This window comes from Fukomys damarensis, unplaced genomic scaffold, assembly GCF_012274545.1.
Source record: "Fukomys damarensis isolate Sample0158 unplaced genomic scaffold, DMR_v1.0_HiC HiC_scaffold_4, whole genome shotgun sequence".
Classification (NCBI taxonomy): Eukaryota; Metazoa; Chordata; class Mammalia; order Rodentia; family Bathyergidae; genus Fukomys; species Fukomys damarensis.
Window position 1 is genome coordinate 59,622,239 of NW_022900916.1, and position 16,361 is coordinate 59,638,599.

Here is a 16,361-nt window from a genome sequence, read left to right on the forward strand (position 1 = left end):
TTGACTCTTTCACTTTTTCACCTTCTTTTAGTTTCTTGCCTTGCCTATTTGATTTGCTCTGTTGCGCTTCATGGTGTTGTTGCCTTCATTGTCTTTTTCTAGGATCATGTTTATAATTGCTTGCAGTGTTGGCTTGGTATTCATGTAGTTTCTCAGGTGTTCTTTGTCATGGAAGTATCTTATTTCCCCATCCATTTCGAAAGAGAGTTTTGCAGGATACATCAGTCTAGGTTGGAGGTTGTTTTCTTTTAGGCCTTGAAATACCTTACTCCAGGCTCTCCTTGACCTGGGGGTTTGTGTTGAAAAGTCTGTTGTGATTCTGATGGGCTTTCCTTTGCATGTGATTTTTTTCTTTTCTCTTACTGCTTGTAGTATTTTGTTCTTCTGTTGGGTTTCTGGGATCTTGATTATTATATGTCTAGGTGTAGACTTTTTTTTTTATTATGGCTAGTTGGAGTCCTATATGCCTCACTTATCTGTATGTCAAATTCTTCTCTTCCATTTGGGAAGTTTTCTGTCATTAATTCTGTGAAGAGCTTTTTTATGTCATTTGTATTTTCTCCTGCTACTTCATGGATTCCTATCAGTCTTATGTTATTCTTCTTTGCATCATCTAGGAAGTTGTTGGATCAATTTCTCATGCTCCCTTACTGTTTTTAAGAGACCTCTCTTTTCACGGTCACTGTCTGCAATCCTATCTTCTATATCTGAAATTCTATCTTCTCAATCTTTTATTCTGTTGTGTACACTTTCAATAGAGTTTTTAATCTCCTGGATATCTGTTTGAATCTGTTTTATGGATTCCATTTCTTTCCTATGTTGGGCATTTATTGTTTCCATGTCTTTCTTATGATCTATTTTTTTGTCAGTTTCTGCTCTAGAGTCTCGAATCACGACTTTCACTTTGCTCAACATCTCTATGGTTATCTGGGAAATTATTTTTGTTTTTAATTTTTCTAGAGCCTGATTGATCTGTTTTGTTACTTCCTGTGCTTTGAGTTCAGGGTGTCCTGGTAGTTCACTATTGGCCTCTTCATCCTCATTTGTCCTACTGTTTGCCATTGGTGAACTGGAAGTCTGTCTTTGTGTCTTGCTTAAGTGTTTTCTCATTTTTATTTTTGTTGTCAGACTGTCCTTGGTTTAATCTCTGGGTGATAACCCAAATCTTCCTGATATAGTTGCACCTTAGCTTCTGTGTCTCTAACGACCCACAGACATTCTCATCTTCATAACATCAGAGAAAACAGCTCATCAAATCAACCACAATCCTTTATCCCAACTGATACAATCAGTAACACATTGTGATCAAGCACAACTTGGAAACTGACCACCTGTGGTAGTCACTAGTCTATCACCCTTAAATCATTTGAATTAAATTGAAATCAAGAAGCAGTCCAGAACATGTCTCCAGTGAACAAACTTTTCAATATAGTATATTTATCATTTAGGATGGGGGCTCAGACACAGCTAGGACACAAGATGCCTGATCTCAGTTAGCTGATGGCTGAACCCCATGACGCAGACTGACCTCGGGTTGCACAGACCAGATTGAGTTCCCCAACCTTCTGAATGGTTGAACTCCACACCATTCTACTACAGGTTTCCCACGCCCTTTCTTTAAAGATGTTCAAAGTTGGGAACTCAGAAAAATACCCTTTATGACCACCTCTGCCTCTGCAGAGTGGGTCCAAAGACTGGCACAATCAGGGGGTCTGAGAGTGTGCTGGGGGGGTAAAGGGAATTATGGGGTTCAGGGGCGCCCATGCAGCTACCTTCCTGGTGCTGGAGCGATAACGGCTCCAGGTGGGAGAAGGCATGGCTCTCCTTCCCACAGTGTATCAGGGCCCAGACTCGATACAAAAACCTTTAATGGAGCAATAGTAGGCAAAGAAATTGAGGCAATAATTAAACTCTATCAACTAAGAACCCCCAGATTCACGACTGAATTTTACCAGAACTTCAGGGAAGCCCTAATGCAAAAGCTGCTCAAACCCTTCCATGAAACTGAAAGAGAAAAAGCACTGCCAAATTCATTCCTGAAAGCCAGCATTTTTCTAATACCAAAATCAAACAAGGACTTAACAAAAAAGAAAACTCTTAGATCATTTTTAATAAAAATAAGTGCAAAAATCTCTGAAAACATACTGGCAAATAGAATGCAACAAGGCATTTAAAAAATCATACATAATGAACAAGTTGTTTTCAGATTAATATGGCTAAACATGTAAATCAATAAACAAACAACACAGTCCATACACAGAAGGACATAAATCAAAAGACCATCTCAATAGATGCAGAAAAACATTTGACAAAACCCAATATCCATTCCTAAGAAAGATCCTGATGAAAATAGATATAGAAGGGACTTACCTCAACTGATAAAAAGCCACTTATGTCAAAAATGGTGAAATATTGAAAGGTTTTTCTCTAAGGAACAAGACTAGGGTGTCCACTCTCATGACTTCTGTCCAACATAGTACTTGAAACTTTAACCAAAACACACAGGCAAGAGAAAGAAATAACAGGAATATGTACAGGAAAGGAAGAGGTCAAAATATCTCCATTCACAGATGAAATAATTGTTTACACAAAAGAACCAAAAAACTCCAACAGAAGGCTCTTAGAACGAATAAACAAATTCAGCAAAGTGGCAGGATATGAAATCAATAAGCAAAAATTAATAGCATTTCTGTACACTAAGAATGAATGTATGGAGAAAGAAATCAAGAAAATAATCTCATTCATAATAACTTCAATGTAATTAAATATCTAAGAATTAACATAACCAAGAAAATTAAAGAGATTTTAAATGAAAACTATAGTACAATGAAAAGAAAAAGAAATTCAGTGCTCACTTTGCAGCACATATAGTAAAATTGGAACAACACAGAGAAGTTTAGTATGGCCCTTGCACAAGGATGACAGACAAATTCATGAAGCATTCCATATTTTTAAGAGAGAGATTGAAGAGGTTATTAGAAAATGGAAAGATATTCCCTATTCCTGGTAGGCAGAACTGATATTGTTCAATTCCAACAAAAATACATCAGCATTTTTTATAGAAGTAGAAAAATGTAAAATTAAAAAAAATTATTATTGATACGCTTACAGTATGTAATGATTACATTCCTTTCACATCCTTTCCACACCTTACCCCCTCAACCCTTGGTTCCTTTCTCTTTTGCAAAAGATTCATCTCCCTAGTTCCTATTATCTATCTTTTATTTTGTTCTTCACTTACATTTTGGGTTTCTCACATAAAAGAAAATATGGAATATTTAATTTGCATGCCTGAATTATTTCACTTAACATCTCAAGGTTCATCCATTTTTCCACAAGTGACTGAACTCTGTCCTTCTGACTGAGTAGTGCTCCATTATGTATATATATGCCACATTTTCTTTATCCATTCATCTCTTGATCAGCTTATGGGCCGCTTTCAAGACTTAGCTATTATTGGTTGTGCTACTGTAAACATGGGCTTGCATGTATCAGTGTAATATGATGTCTTCACTCTTTCAGAATGAGACCTAGAAGAGGAATAGCTAGGTCAAATGGCATTTCTAGTGTTAGGTTTTGGAGAAATCTCCATACATATTTCTATAGTGGTTGAGCTAGTTTACATTTCCACTAACATTGTAGATGAACTAGTTTACATTTTTCCCTCCCCAGCACCACCACCTTGCCAACATTCATTCTTTTTTGATGCTCCAATGATGGCCATTCTTTCTGGAGTAAGATGGAATCACAGCTTTGCTTTAATTTGTATTTCTTTAATGGTCAGTGGCATTTAACATTTTTCACATATTTATTGGCCATTTGTACTTCAGAGAAGTTTCTATTCATTTTAGCTGCCCATTTCATAATTAGATTTTTTACTTTGGGGGATTTTTAAAGTTCTTTATATATTTTAGATATTAGTTCTCTGTCCAAGGAATAGCTGGCATTTTTTCCATTCTATTGGTTGCTCCTTCACTCTTTTTTGTTGTTTCCTTTGCTGTGCAGAAGCATTTTAGTTTATATAATTCCATTTATTGATTCTTGAAACCATTTCTTGTGCAAATAAGTTTTTGTTCAGAAAGTCCTTTCCTACACATATGTCTTCAAGAGTATTACCTATTTTTTGTTCTAGTAGATTAAGTGCTCCATTGTAACGTTTCAATTTTAGCTTAGTACTTGCTGAGAGATATGAGTCTAGACTCAATCTTCAACATGTGGATAGCTAGTTTCCCCAACACCATTTATTTAAGAGGCTATTTTTCTCCAGTGCATGTTTTTAGCCCTTTTGTCAAGGATCAGACAACTGAATGTGCCTGGAGTTTGTATGTCATCTGCTACAAGATTTGTTAAATACCAGAGTTCCCTGACTGGTGAGGTTAAAGGTAAATTATACTTTTTTCTTCATGTATATCTTGTATTTTTATATTTTTTATTGAACATTTTTTAGTAATCTGGAGTAATGTCAAAGGCTCTTTTCATTTTTATTCTTTAAAAAAAAGTCACAAAACAGTACTGTGTATGTAGTGAAATACTACTTTTATATAAAATATGTATGAGCATGTGTTTACATCTGTGTTCCTTTGTCTCATGCATGTCAATGTGATGTATTTGTATATTAAAGAGAAAAAATTAGAAAGGTAAAGACTGAAATATTAATAATAGTTTGTATCTTGAGTGATTGAATTATGGGTGATCTTTTCTTTATTGTTTTGTGTTATATCTTGTTTATTTTTTAATAGAAAATACCCATAAAGAAAACATGCAAAAATATATGTATTGAGACCAATTAATTATCACATATAACCATGTTATTAATCATGATATGAAGAGGCAGAATTTACCAGCACTCCAAAAGCACCTCATGTGCCTCCTTCCATCCTCTGTACACTTACTTCAACAAGATTGGGCTGATTTTGATATTGAGAAAAATGGAGTCATATAACACATGTACCTTTGGAGTTAGCATCTTCCACCATAGAAAATCTTGTCATTTAGATAAATCTTTCTGGGATGAAGCATGCAAAATTGTCCCAATTCTTCTTCATAGCATCAGCATAAGTTATTTCCAATAATCAAGTGCATTCACATGAATAGACACCGTAGCCTCACCCAGTTCAGTATAGTGGGTGTCCCTGTCATAAATGTCCTCACCTTTGAGGCAATGACACTCAGAAATGGGGGTACAAGGCAAGTTGCCTGTCAGAGGAGGTAGATCCTTGCCACCTGCTGAAGAAAAACATGTACAGTTCTTAAACTAAAATCCAAGTGTATTAAAGATCTAAATATTAAAACAGAAACACTAAACTTGCTGGAAGATAAGTTAGGTAGAACTCTCCAAGTCATTGCCATATGAAAAGACTTTATGAACAAATCCTCAGTAGCACGGGAACTAGCGCAAGCAATCAACAACTAGAATTTCATCTTTTTAAAGGGCTTCTGCACTGCAAGAGAAACCATCAACAGAGCTAACAGACAACTTATAATATGGGGAAAAAACTTTTTACAAGCGGTTCCTTAGACAAAGGTCTACTATCTAGAATATATAAAGAACTAAAATCAGACCCCTGCAAACATAGAGAACCAGTTTAAAAATGGGCATCTTAAATGAACAGACATTTCTCTCACAAGGAAATAAAAACAGCAAATACACATATGAAAAATTTAACATCACTGGTCATTCAAGAGATCAAGATGTAAACAATGCTGAGATTCCACCTCACTCCAGAAAGAATGCCTGCTATCATGAAATCAACCAATAACAAATGATGGCAGGGTTGCAGGGATAAAGGAACATTTCTTCATTGCTGGTGGGAGTACAGACTGGTGAAACCACTGTGGAAACCAATGTGGAGACATCTCAAACAACTAGGATTGGAAGCCCCATTTGACCCAGCTATCCCTCTGTGGGATATCTTCCTAAAAGAATCACATCACAGTGATATATGTGCACCCATGTTTATAGCGACACAGTTTGTAATAGCTAAAACTCAGAAACAGCCCAATTGCCCATCAACTGGAGAATACATAAAGATCTGTGTGTGTGTTTTTTTTAATAAAACAGAGTATAACTCAGCCATAAAGAATGAGAAACTAGAGACATGTATAGCTAAATGGATGCACATTGAGTCCATACTCTTAAGTGAAATAAATATGACACAAATGTGTAAATACCGAATAGTTTCTCTGGTGTGAAAAACTAGAAGTGTAAATAAGGATCAAAATGTTTAAATGATATTGTAAAATAGGAAGAAAAGGTCTGAAGGAGTAGGGGAAGGGAGAAGGGTAAGAAATGAAAGAAGGGAAAAGAAAAAATATGAGAAATGGAAACAAAGTCTTTGTAAATAGGGAAGGGTGAAGGGGGTGAAGGGAGGCCAGGGGAAAGGGGAAAAAATAAGAACCAAGATACAGCATTATGTAAAGGTACAAGATCCCAGTGAAGAATGTAACTGTATTGTATACTAAAAACATAACAAATTTAAAGGAGAAAAAAACACATACAGTGCTGTCCTCCCAGTGTGAAGCACACAGCCTGACCCTTTATAGCATTCTAGCTTAGTGTGATACCTAAGGACTTCCACTTGGGTTTGGAGAGCAAAACTAACCCACATGCCTAAGGGTGAACTACCTTTTGACCTCGACTGACAGAAGAGTAATATTTGGATACTCTTGGCCTCCTTCTGCCTGATGTTCCATGGCTCTTGAAAGCAAAGAAGACATCTTAATCTATGTATTCAAGTTCCTGCCCGTCCTCTTTTCCTTCCTCCCATTCTTCTAACAAATGCTTATTGAATGTCCACTAGGCACCATCCACCACTAGGTACTTTACACCTGAGAGTAAATAAAACCAAAGGAGCCCCTGCCTGGATCTTGCAGACTTGGAAACTAGAGTCATTTGTTAAAAGAGAAAAATCACAGTTGTGATAAGTATTAAATGCATGTGCAGTAAACCTCACCCAAATTAAGAGATAAATGCTTGATCAATAAATCAATGTTTGAATGAACAGACAGATGGAGAGACAAATTGGCTGGCCTTTAAGATTATAAGTGATATTCTTACCATACCAGGATAATTACCCTTTTCTTCCAACTCTCATTCTCTGTTCCTATATTGGTGTGAGTGTAAAATGTTGAGGAAGAATTAGGCGCAATCTGTCAGTCAAAAACTTCATAAGAAAATCAATTAAGTAGCTCAAAATCATTTTAGTACTTTCAGGGAAAAGAGAAAGCAGCTGCCTGATGATATTTTTAATTGAATTCAGAAGCTATTACCTACAAGAACCTTTAATTTATTCTTACCCAGTCAATCGAAAACAATTTAAGCAAAGCAGAATCTGTTTTCTTATTCTAAGTTGCAACTGAGCTGAAAGCTGTCATGCCAATTTTCACCCAGTGTGAATTTCAGCAGCTGAATGATAAACACCAGTAAGAGAAACACTCTTCTAGAATGCCAGCAGGACTGCTTTAACCAGGCTGATACCACTAGGCAACGATCTAGGAAAACCAACATTCTGTTGCTAATTACCCATCTAAGGGCTGGAAAGGAAATTATAGAGAAAGGCAATCTTCTTAATAATTCCCCCATTACCCCTATCCTGAATCTTCCCCTGCCCACAAAAGGGTGAACATAAAAGTTTCAGAAAATCCTGATTCTCATTTAAGTGGGTAAATAGAGAATTGCCTCCCTAAAAGAGTGGTCTTAGCAATTCCATGCGAAGGTCTTATCCCTGAGTAGTTGTTTACGAATGAACATTGCAGGTGAACGTGATAGAGAGAGAAGCTATCCCAACCTGCAGTCCAAACTGCTGTCAGCATGGGCAGCTACATGGCAACCTGGCTTTCACTGGTTCATCCCTCCATCCATTAAGGGTGAACAAGACAAAAAAAGCCTCCAGTTTAAGGGGAGGGAGGGTAGAAGAGAAACAGGTAAACCCATAAATCTGATGCTCAAGAGAACTGTGTTGTGAAGGAAATTCTCAAGGTGATCGGATAGAGTATTTTGAGTAGTTGTATTAGCAGTGTCATTTTTAAAGGACTCTCAGAGTGCTCTTCAGGTTATAAATGTTCTCTGCGCTTCTTTTAAAGTGGGTCTAATGATTGCCCCCTCATATTAGTTAATACAGATTCCCAACAACTAAAAGCCTTTCCAGCAACTCATGATGGATCCGTGAAAGGAAGGGAAGGAAGGAGGCCAGACAAAGGCTTAACACAGTAAAATGAGACAACACAAAAAGAAAGGCAGGGAGAGAGTGCACTTCTTCCTCTGTGACTGTAAGATAAGCAGTTTCCTCAGGAAGGCTAAAAGCAAGAACATGATAGAAAAAATTTGACCCAAATTAAAAGCTTCTGCTCATTAGGAAACAGGATTTGAGAAATGAAAAGTTAAACCCCAGTCTAAAACATCTAATATATATCTAAAAACTTACGCATATGTATGTTTACTGTCTCCAAATTATGACAGTTCGACTTAATGTTAGTGCATACGCGATATGCATTCAGTAGAAACTGTACTTCTAGAATTTTTCTCTTCTCTTGGGCTGGCATTACTCTGCCTGCATTCTGGGCAGCAAGAGAGAGTCACAGCTCCCAGGCGGCCACACTATCAAGAGCAACCACTGATGCACTACAGTGTATGGCATTAGGTTGCTAAGCTAGACAGGTTGGCAGATTAGATGATTACACGCATTTTTTACCCATGATATTCTCAATTTATGACAGGTTTATCAGGATGTTAACTTCTTCAAAAAGTGCATTTTGCTGGGTGTAAGTAATACAGTTGATTTGCACATAGTAAAGTTGATTTTTAGAGTTTTTCTTTCCAAGAAGTAGTTTTCATATTTTGTCATCACTGTTATATGTATGTCATTCATTAGGACAATTTGAGATCAGAAAGGAAGACATGGAACTGGCATAACAACCACAGCCCCAAAGCATACACTGACAGGTTTACCTTACCAGCTGCTTCAAAAAGTCTCTAGAGTTCTGCAGATCACAAAAAGACTGAATATTCTGTGTATAGATCTGACATTATGCATCACTATACACATGGTTCTGGAAGTCCTACAGTATATATGTTTATTTCTTGCCAGCCTGTCTTAATGTATTTAAGCAAAAAATGCCAGATGCACAGCCTGAGAAATGCTAAATCAGTCCATGAATGTCAACACGGAGAGAAGTTTTTAACTCTAGAGTTTGTAATCATCAGTGTATACATATTTTCATTTTCAAAGAGGGCGATTTAATATACAGCATTTCCCGTGTATATTCATTCAGCTGCATCTTGCAAAATTAGTGTTCTGTTCCATTTTCTTCTAGGAATAGTTTCTAAGGATCTTGCAAAGATTTTTAACCTTGACCTTATCCTTATGAACAATTTTGACTGAATTACAAAAGCAGAATTGTCGAATTTTCAGAAAATCAAATTTTAAAAATAAACAGGCAATATGACAGAGTTTGAATTCACTAAGACCTTGACAAACAAGACTGACTAAATAAAAACACAAATGTTATTGGGTTTGAAAAATTAATTTGATAAATGCATATGTTTTATGAAGGACAGAAAAGACCAGGCATTGGAGTTTTAATGGACAAGAAACTTCACAAAGTATAAGGTTGCTGCATCAAAAGCCAGTTCCACTCTGATGTGTATTACTGAGAGAATGGTGTCAAGACAGCAAGAAGCTGAAACACTGCAGCTAAGTATTAGTATAAGTCTACAAGACGGTGAAAGGTCTGGCAATGACATCAAAAGAAAGGAGTACAAAGTCTGCGAAGAGGAATGCTATCATCCTTCCAAATATATGGGATATTTCATTCAAGCATCTTGATTGCCAGCTTTTGCCTTATTTTTAAAAATCTCTAGTCTTGTCTAACTGGGGATATCTTAATCAAAGGAAAACTTGTTCACAAAATCCACAGCAGCAGGAGGATCAGGTTCAGTAAAAATGTGGGAGCTCAAAGATGTAGGAGTCCACGGCCCGTCAGGACTGCACTCAGGGGTCCTCATGAATGACCAGGACTTGGCCTCTGTTTTTGGTGTTGTAGTGCTTAGTTAAATTTGAACCCCACTGGAGAACATGCTTTGAGTTGAACCCAAGTCCAGGGCCTGGCCCTGGCTGGAAAAGGGAAGGAAGAGAAGTCCCAGAGTCTTTCATGGGAGATGAGCACTTCCTCTTCTGGGACAAAACATAACAGGAATGTTTCCCAAAATGAAATCACAGTGCTATTTGTTTGCCTATCAGACAGCCCAAGGTATTGAATGTTAGAAGATGTTACAAGGAGGTTGATTTCAGTTCCTCTAGAGAACAGAATGGGGGTAGGGGATGAGTGATGAAATATAGGTGGTATTTTAACATAAAAAACATAGAGACAGTTTTTAATGCAGCAGAAGGAAAGGATGATCCCTTACAGGGAGATTTGTTACCTAAAGTAGCCCAGAAGCAGGGAGATGCTGTTGGTCTGGGAGGCAATAAGGATGTCCCTGCTTGGAGAAGTTTATGCTAAGTGAACTCTAATCAGACTCCACAATGTGAGAAAAGCAACAATGATTCAGACTCATTCAATGAGAACTTTGAGATCAGTATTTGGAAACAAGGAGATTTTAAAAGTGAGATGTGCTCTCAAGCCATCCGTAACACTGTTTTCATCAACAAGGAAATGGAAACCCAGGGAGATTAAATGACTTGTTTTCAGGAGTTCTCAGAAGAAATGTAGAAGTGAGGAGCTATCTGTTCTCCATCTTTTTCTGTTACAAAATCCTGTTTCCCCTTTTCACATTTACTTCGTGATGGTGATATAGGTAGTAGGGCATGACAAAACTGGCTGGAGAAGTGGGCAGGACCGGTTAATTCCAAGATCCCAGGGTAGCGCCTGATCCTTCTCAGGACTCCTCGTATGCAGAACCTCTCGGGGCTCCCACAAGATAAGGAGGGCATAGAGAAGGCCAGACACCATGAGGAGCCCACTACTGCTACTCTTCAGGTTATCCACTTCTGGGCCTCCAGACCCAGGGTGTATTTTTCTTTTTGCTCTTTTTCTTTTTCTCTCTTTTGTTTTGCCCAAGTTTGCTCTGCAGAACCAGTGTTTCTCTTACTCCACTTTTCTTGTGGCACTGTTTATGGCTTGGCTTATCCAATTTTTTGTTCAAGGCAAGAAGGACCTGGAATACTTTTAACTGGTGAAGCACTTTCAAAGGAACTGACCGAGAGCAACAGGAATACAAAGTTTACTGGCCCCCAAGCCTACCCATTACTGACAACAGAATTAATATGAACACAGGGAAATGTGGTCATGTGGAGGAGGAGGAGGAAGTTGAAGGAAAAGAGGAAGCTAGATGAAAAGTTCATTTAAATGTAAATGAATTTTATTCTGATAGATATGACTTCTAATTTACCAGCATATCCTTGGCTTTTCTGCTAATTAAAATTTGGGTGTTAAAGGAAAAGCAGTGCTTTACCCTCTAGCAAAACCTCAGGAAAATGTCACTGTGGTGGTGAATTATTTTTCATCTGCTTAGCAAACTTTTCTGACTGATGAAAAATCAATACTTCACCAACCTGTTCAGGTGGTATTTGTCTGACAAGTCTCCTATGTCATCTGGATACAACAGTTTAAACACTGCTTTAATGAAAATAATAGTTCATGGCTGATCTGGAGCTGCCTTAAATAGATTTGTAGTTGATAAGATGTTGGTCTGAAATGTTTCTTAAAGGACAAATCCATTATTTTTGCCACGGACTGTGGAGAAATTAACTTCTTTGCTTGCCAGAACATAGCAAATCTTTTTCTTTTCTTTCTTTCGTGGGGGGCAAGCTGCGGGGTACCAGGGATCGAACTTGGGGCCTTGTACTTGAGAGGCAGGCGTTGGCACCACTGAGCTAAATCCCCAGCCCTGCAAATCCCTTTCTTGAGAAAGAAGGGCAGATGCTGTTATTCACTGGTTTTGAGCAAGTATTTAATAAATCAGAATATTAAAATGGGTACATGAAACCATTAGATATCCTCCTCTGAAAAACAGAGCATATTATTTTAGTTTGTTCTCCTTAATGTGGAGATAAAAGAAAAACAGGAGTTTTCTTTTTCTTTTTTTGGTACTGGCAATCAAACTCAGGACTTTGAGCTTGCGAGGCAGGCAGGGCACGACTGAGCTAAATCCCCAGCCCAAAAGAGGAATTTCTTTATAGGTTGTATACAAATACAGAGATAAAATGTGGAAACTTCATTTATTCCAGCATATCATAAACATAATTAACCGTGGCCTCTTATCTCCTGTCAAACTGATGGAGGGTATAGATTCTCTAAGTGCAGCCTGAAGCAGAGTGTCCACTAGCAGCCAAGGGAGAAATATTACAACTCAGAAACTCTCATTTAAAAGAAATCCAAAAGAAAAAATATGAAAGGACACTACCAGACAAATGGAAACAGTCTACCCAAAAATGAGACTTTCATCACTATTACTGCCCTACCCTCTTTACAAATGCTGGGTTGCTTTTCCACTAGCTGTTGGGCTGTTCTAGGTCCTGTTGTTCAGGGCTCCAGTGGGAATGCCAGATCCTCTCTCAGAGTAGCAATCCTTCCCTTTGGCTGATCCTAGACATTATTAGTAACAGTCTATTTACCACTTCATAATCCCACAGATAAGAAGGGCCGCCATGGCTCCTTCTTGGCCAATTCTTTCTTTCTATGAGTAGAATTCATATTGGGCAAGCTTCCATTCAGGCTTGTGATCAACCAACTTCTTCCTCATTTGAATGTATTCACCTTGGGGTGTTGCTCACGTTCTTCATATTCCTGATGTTTTTTGTAGAAATCCTTACATTCAGTTAACTCTGGGAAAATATCTGGGTTCTGGAGGAGCCCTGTTTGTAAGACACTTTTCACAATAGTGGCATGGCAGCTTTTCCTTTCACAGCTTAACATCCAATTTGAATTAGAACAATTTTTTGAAGAATGTGCTCGCAAGTTTTCGTTCTTAAAATCTGAAACAGTGGTCTATTTACATCATGATACATATAGATCTGAAACAACTGTTTACCTTAAAAAAAGAAAAACCTCACTTATTTCAAGCATGCTTCTTTTTCTCCATTCATTTGCATTAGAACACCATTCATGACCCACTGAACTGATGACATGATGTATTGATTACAACCCATGATCTAAAAAGTATCTCTACAGCATGCACAGATTCTCTCTTAATCTGCATGCGTTTAAAGCTATGTTTCAGAGTCTCCAGCAGGGCTGCACCATAGACTCCTCTGAGAACTGGGAACCGTTGTTCTAGTCTAGAACAGCTAATAAAATCTATAGGGTTCCCATTTCAAATATACACTTTAAACAGAATCTCTCCTGGTAGGGTTACTTTGCATAATGTAAAATTTACCAGTGAATAGACTGTTTACCCCTCAGCCAGGCCAAGTACAGGACATGCTGTAAAGCACTGTACAATCTGTTTATCCACTGTTGCCACAAAACTCCTTCTGACCAGCAGGCCTGAGCAGTTTAAACTCCTGTTTTGGACAGAGTTGGAATCAGGTATGGGTTATTCTTGGGCCACCTCAGGGCTGTATGAACTTTCCCCTAGAGAGCTTTATTTCCTAGAACAGAAAAGAGATGCCAAGGCTGGGGAGCTGATGCATGGAAAGTCATTGTGATGCCCGGGCACTGACCCTTCCCCTACTAAACTTCGCCTTGTTGATTCCACAGCTGGGAGGCTCAGCCCAGGCGCCTGGCGTGAGACCGACCTTTCACCCACTTAGCCTTGCTGGAGAGAATTCCGCACCTGCTTAATTTTAGTAGAACAGGCTGCTTCTTTGTTCCAAAACAATGTTGATGGAAACTATGAGGCCGGAATTAATTAATTTTCATTTTTAACCAGGAAATGAAACCTACAAATTACTGCCCTGGCAGAAGGAAACCATCCTTTTGTAACAATGCACAGTGCATTTTGAGGAGCCCACCTATTGAAAAAAGGTGAGAGAACTCTAGGGTAAAAAGACTGAAAGAAAATGAGAAGAGGAGCTCTAAAAAATCTCCTCTTTGCACTTTTTCTCTGCACTCAGGCTGTTGAAACCTAGCCATACCCTTTTCTTCAACAGAACATAAACATGTTTTCCACACCCAGCAACACTGGAGCCTCAAGCTTATTTTCATACAGTAGCTCTACATGGGAAACGAGGGTCTGCCTGTGTGGTTAGTGTTACACTTGAAGACCTTCTAGTTGTCTCCCTGAATTACAAAGCAAGACCCTGCCTCAAAAAAAAAAAAAATTAAAATTCTCAAGTGAGCATTTTGCATGAGAGTGCAGCAGGGAATTTCTGTTTAAACTGAGTTTTAGCAAACCTGTTTCCTACCAGCCATGTGACTTAGATGACTCAACTCTTTTACCTCCATATTTTTCTCTACAAGTGAAAATGTTGAATTCAATGAAGAGTGTGCGTATTTGCCCTTGATATTTGTTACTAAAGGGCAGTTCTTCCAAATGGGAAAGAGAGGGTGGAGGCGAGAAAGTGGCTGAAAGCTAGAATGCCCCACTGAGAACCGGCTTAACCCACAGCATAGATTAACAAGGAGCTTCATCTCCCAAACCTAATTCCTGATTCACCAACCTCTAGAGAGCTATGTTGAAAAAGCCGGAAAAAAAATATGAGAAAAGGGAAAAATAGAAACAAAGCCATTGTAAACGGGGAAGGGCGGAGGGAGTGAAAGGAGGGCAGGGAATGGGGAAAAAAATAAGAATCAAGATGCATCATGTAAAGGTACAAGATCTCAGGGATGAATGTAACTGTATTGAATACTGAACATGTACCAATAAATTTAATGAAAAAAAAATCCCCAAGCCAAGCTGGACCAAACAGAAAAGAATGTGATGATCCATTATTAGTGGTAGCAATCACACTTGACGAGGAGGGACTGATTGCTTGCCTAACATGTGCTACTTAAACTCATATTTTCGAGCAAACAAGATTTAGTGTAAGATCTATTCTTCTACTGTCAAATATGCAGAAAGCGATACAGTGAAAGGTTCACACTCTTAAAACATAATATTTCTATAACTGACTGAAATTTTCTATTTTTACCTGGATACTGAGTGCAATGTTGATGTAATTTTTTTTTTCTTAATCCGGTCCTGGATTAAGCAAAGAAATCACAAGACTTTCTCTGGTGAATATTTGTCTTTCAGATGTCCTAGTACTTGACTGTGGCCACTTTATTATCTGGAACGTCAGAAAAGGTGATCCATGGTGACCAACCAGTCCTACATAAAGTCCAACTCCAGACCCAGGTAAAAGCTGGAAGTTTTCAAGCAGGAGAACTGTATTTGAACTCTGTCTCTGGAGCGGGTAGGAGAGGAAGAAATAGTCTGTCTGATTATAATTTGAGGAAACGTAGGCAATGATCAGCAAGCAAGCAAAGGAAGTAAAGCTTCATCCAGCAGTGGCTCAGTCAGTAGTCAGCAGAAGACACTGGGCAGAATTAATAAGAGGGGAAGAGCTGCTGGAGGCTCCTCAGGTCTTGAATCTTTAAGCTTCTTGCTCAAATGCCCAAGGGGCCTGGGAATAGAAGGCAGCAGCACTGTTGACCCATTTCCCTGTCCTGTTCGGCCTTCTAATGCAATCAATACCCTGTTTTGAACACATACTGGCTAAATCTTCTTGTTTGCTTGTGACATCTATTTTCATTTTGACTTTTGAAATAACAGTTTTCTGTAATAAGTGACACATAATTCATTGTTTAACATTTAGAAAAGCACTTAAGAAGCAAATGTAAATATTAGTAATTCTACTCCCTAAAAATAACTACTAGGGATAATCTGATATATTTTTAATGCATGCATTTGTGCATATACTGTTCAAAATATTAACCAAGCGTGTTTTCCAACAACATTCCTTATGACCTCATGACTCTTTCCCCTATTTGGATGACTCACAGAAGATGCCAAAAATATTAAACATTTAAGCAATCTGCTTTCCCAAGGAATTGAGATACTTTCCTTTTTCTCAAATCAACAAAATGTGTGATCTATGCATTAAGCCACTTTTAGTGCTTATCTGAGCTGTTGTCAATTCTCCTCCAACTTTTGCCTTCTACAACCCTACAGTCATAAAATCTCTTCTTTCTTGAGAAATAATGGTATATATTCACTGTACTGCAAATCCCTTCAAGATCTATGCTTTTGAAACTCAATTTCTGCACCAAGATCTTTGGAAGATAGCAGAAGTAGAAATGGCTGCATGGGATATTTAGGCAAATAGGCCTGAAATACTTTTGTAGGATTTGTTGCAGACCAATGTGCTACATCACCATGGAGGGGCACCAAGGCAGATGGAGCATGAGACTACGGTTTGATATGTTTCACAAGCAACAGA

At 38.2% G+C, this 16,361-nt stretch overlaps 1 non-coding gene across 1 annotated transcript; it reads left to right on the forward strand.

Moving 5' to 3' along the window:
• The first annotated feature begins 2,847 nt into the window (after nt 1-2,847).
• On the forward strand, nt 2,848-2,953 carry LOC117284220. Its single transcript, XR_004515300.1, has one exon. It is a non-coding gene; the product is annotated as a U6 spliceosomal RNA (small nuclear RNA).
• The last annotated feature ends 13,408 nt before the right edge of the window (nt 2,954-16,361 follow it).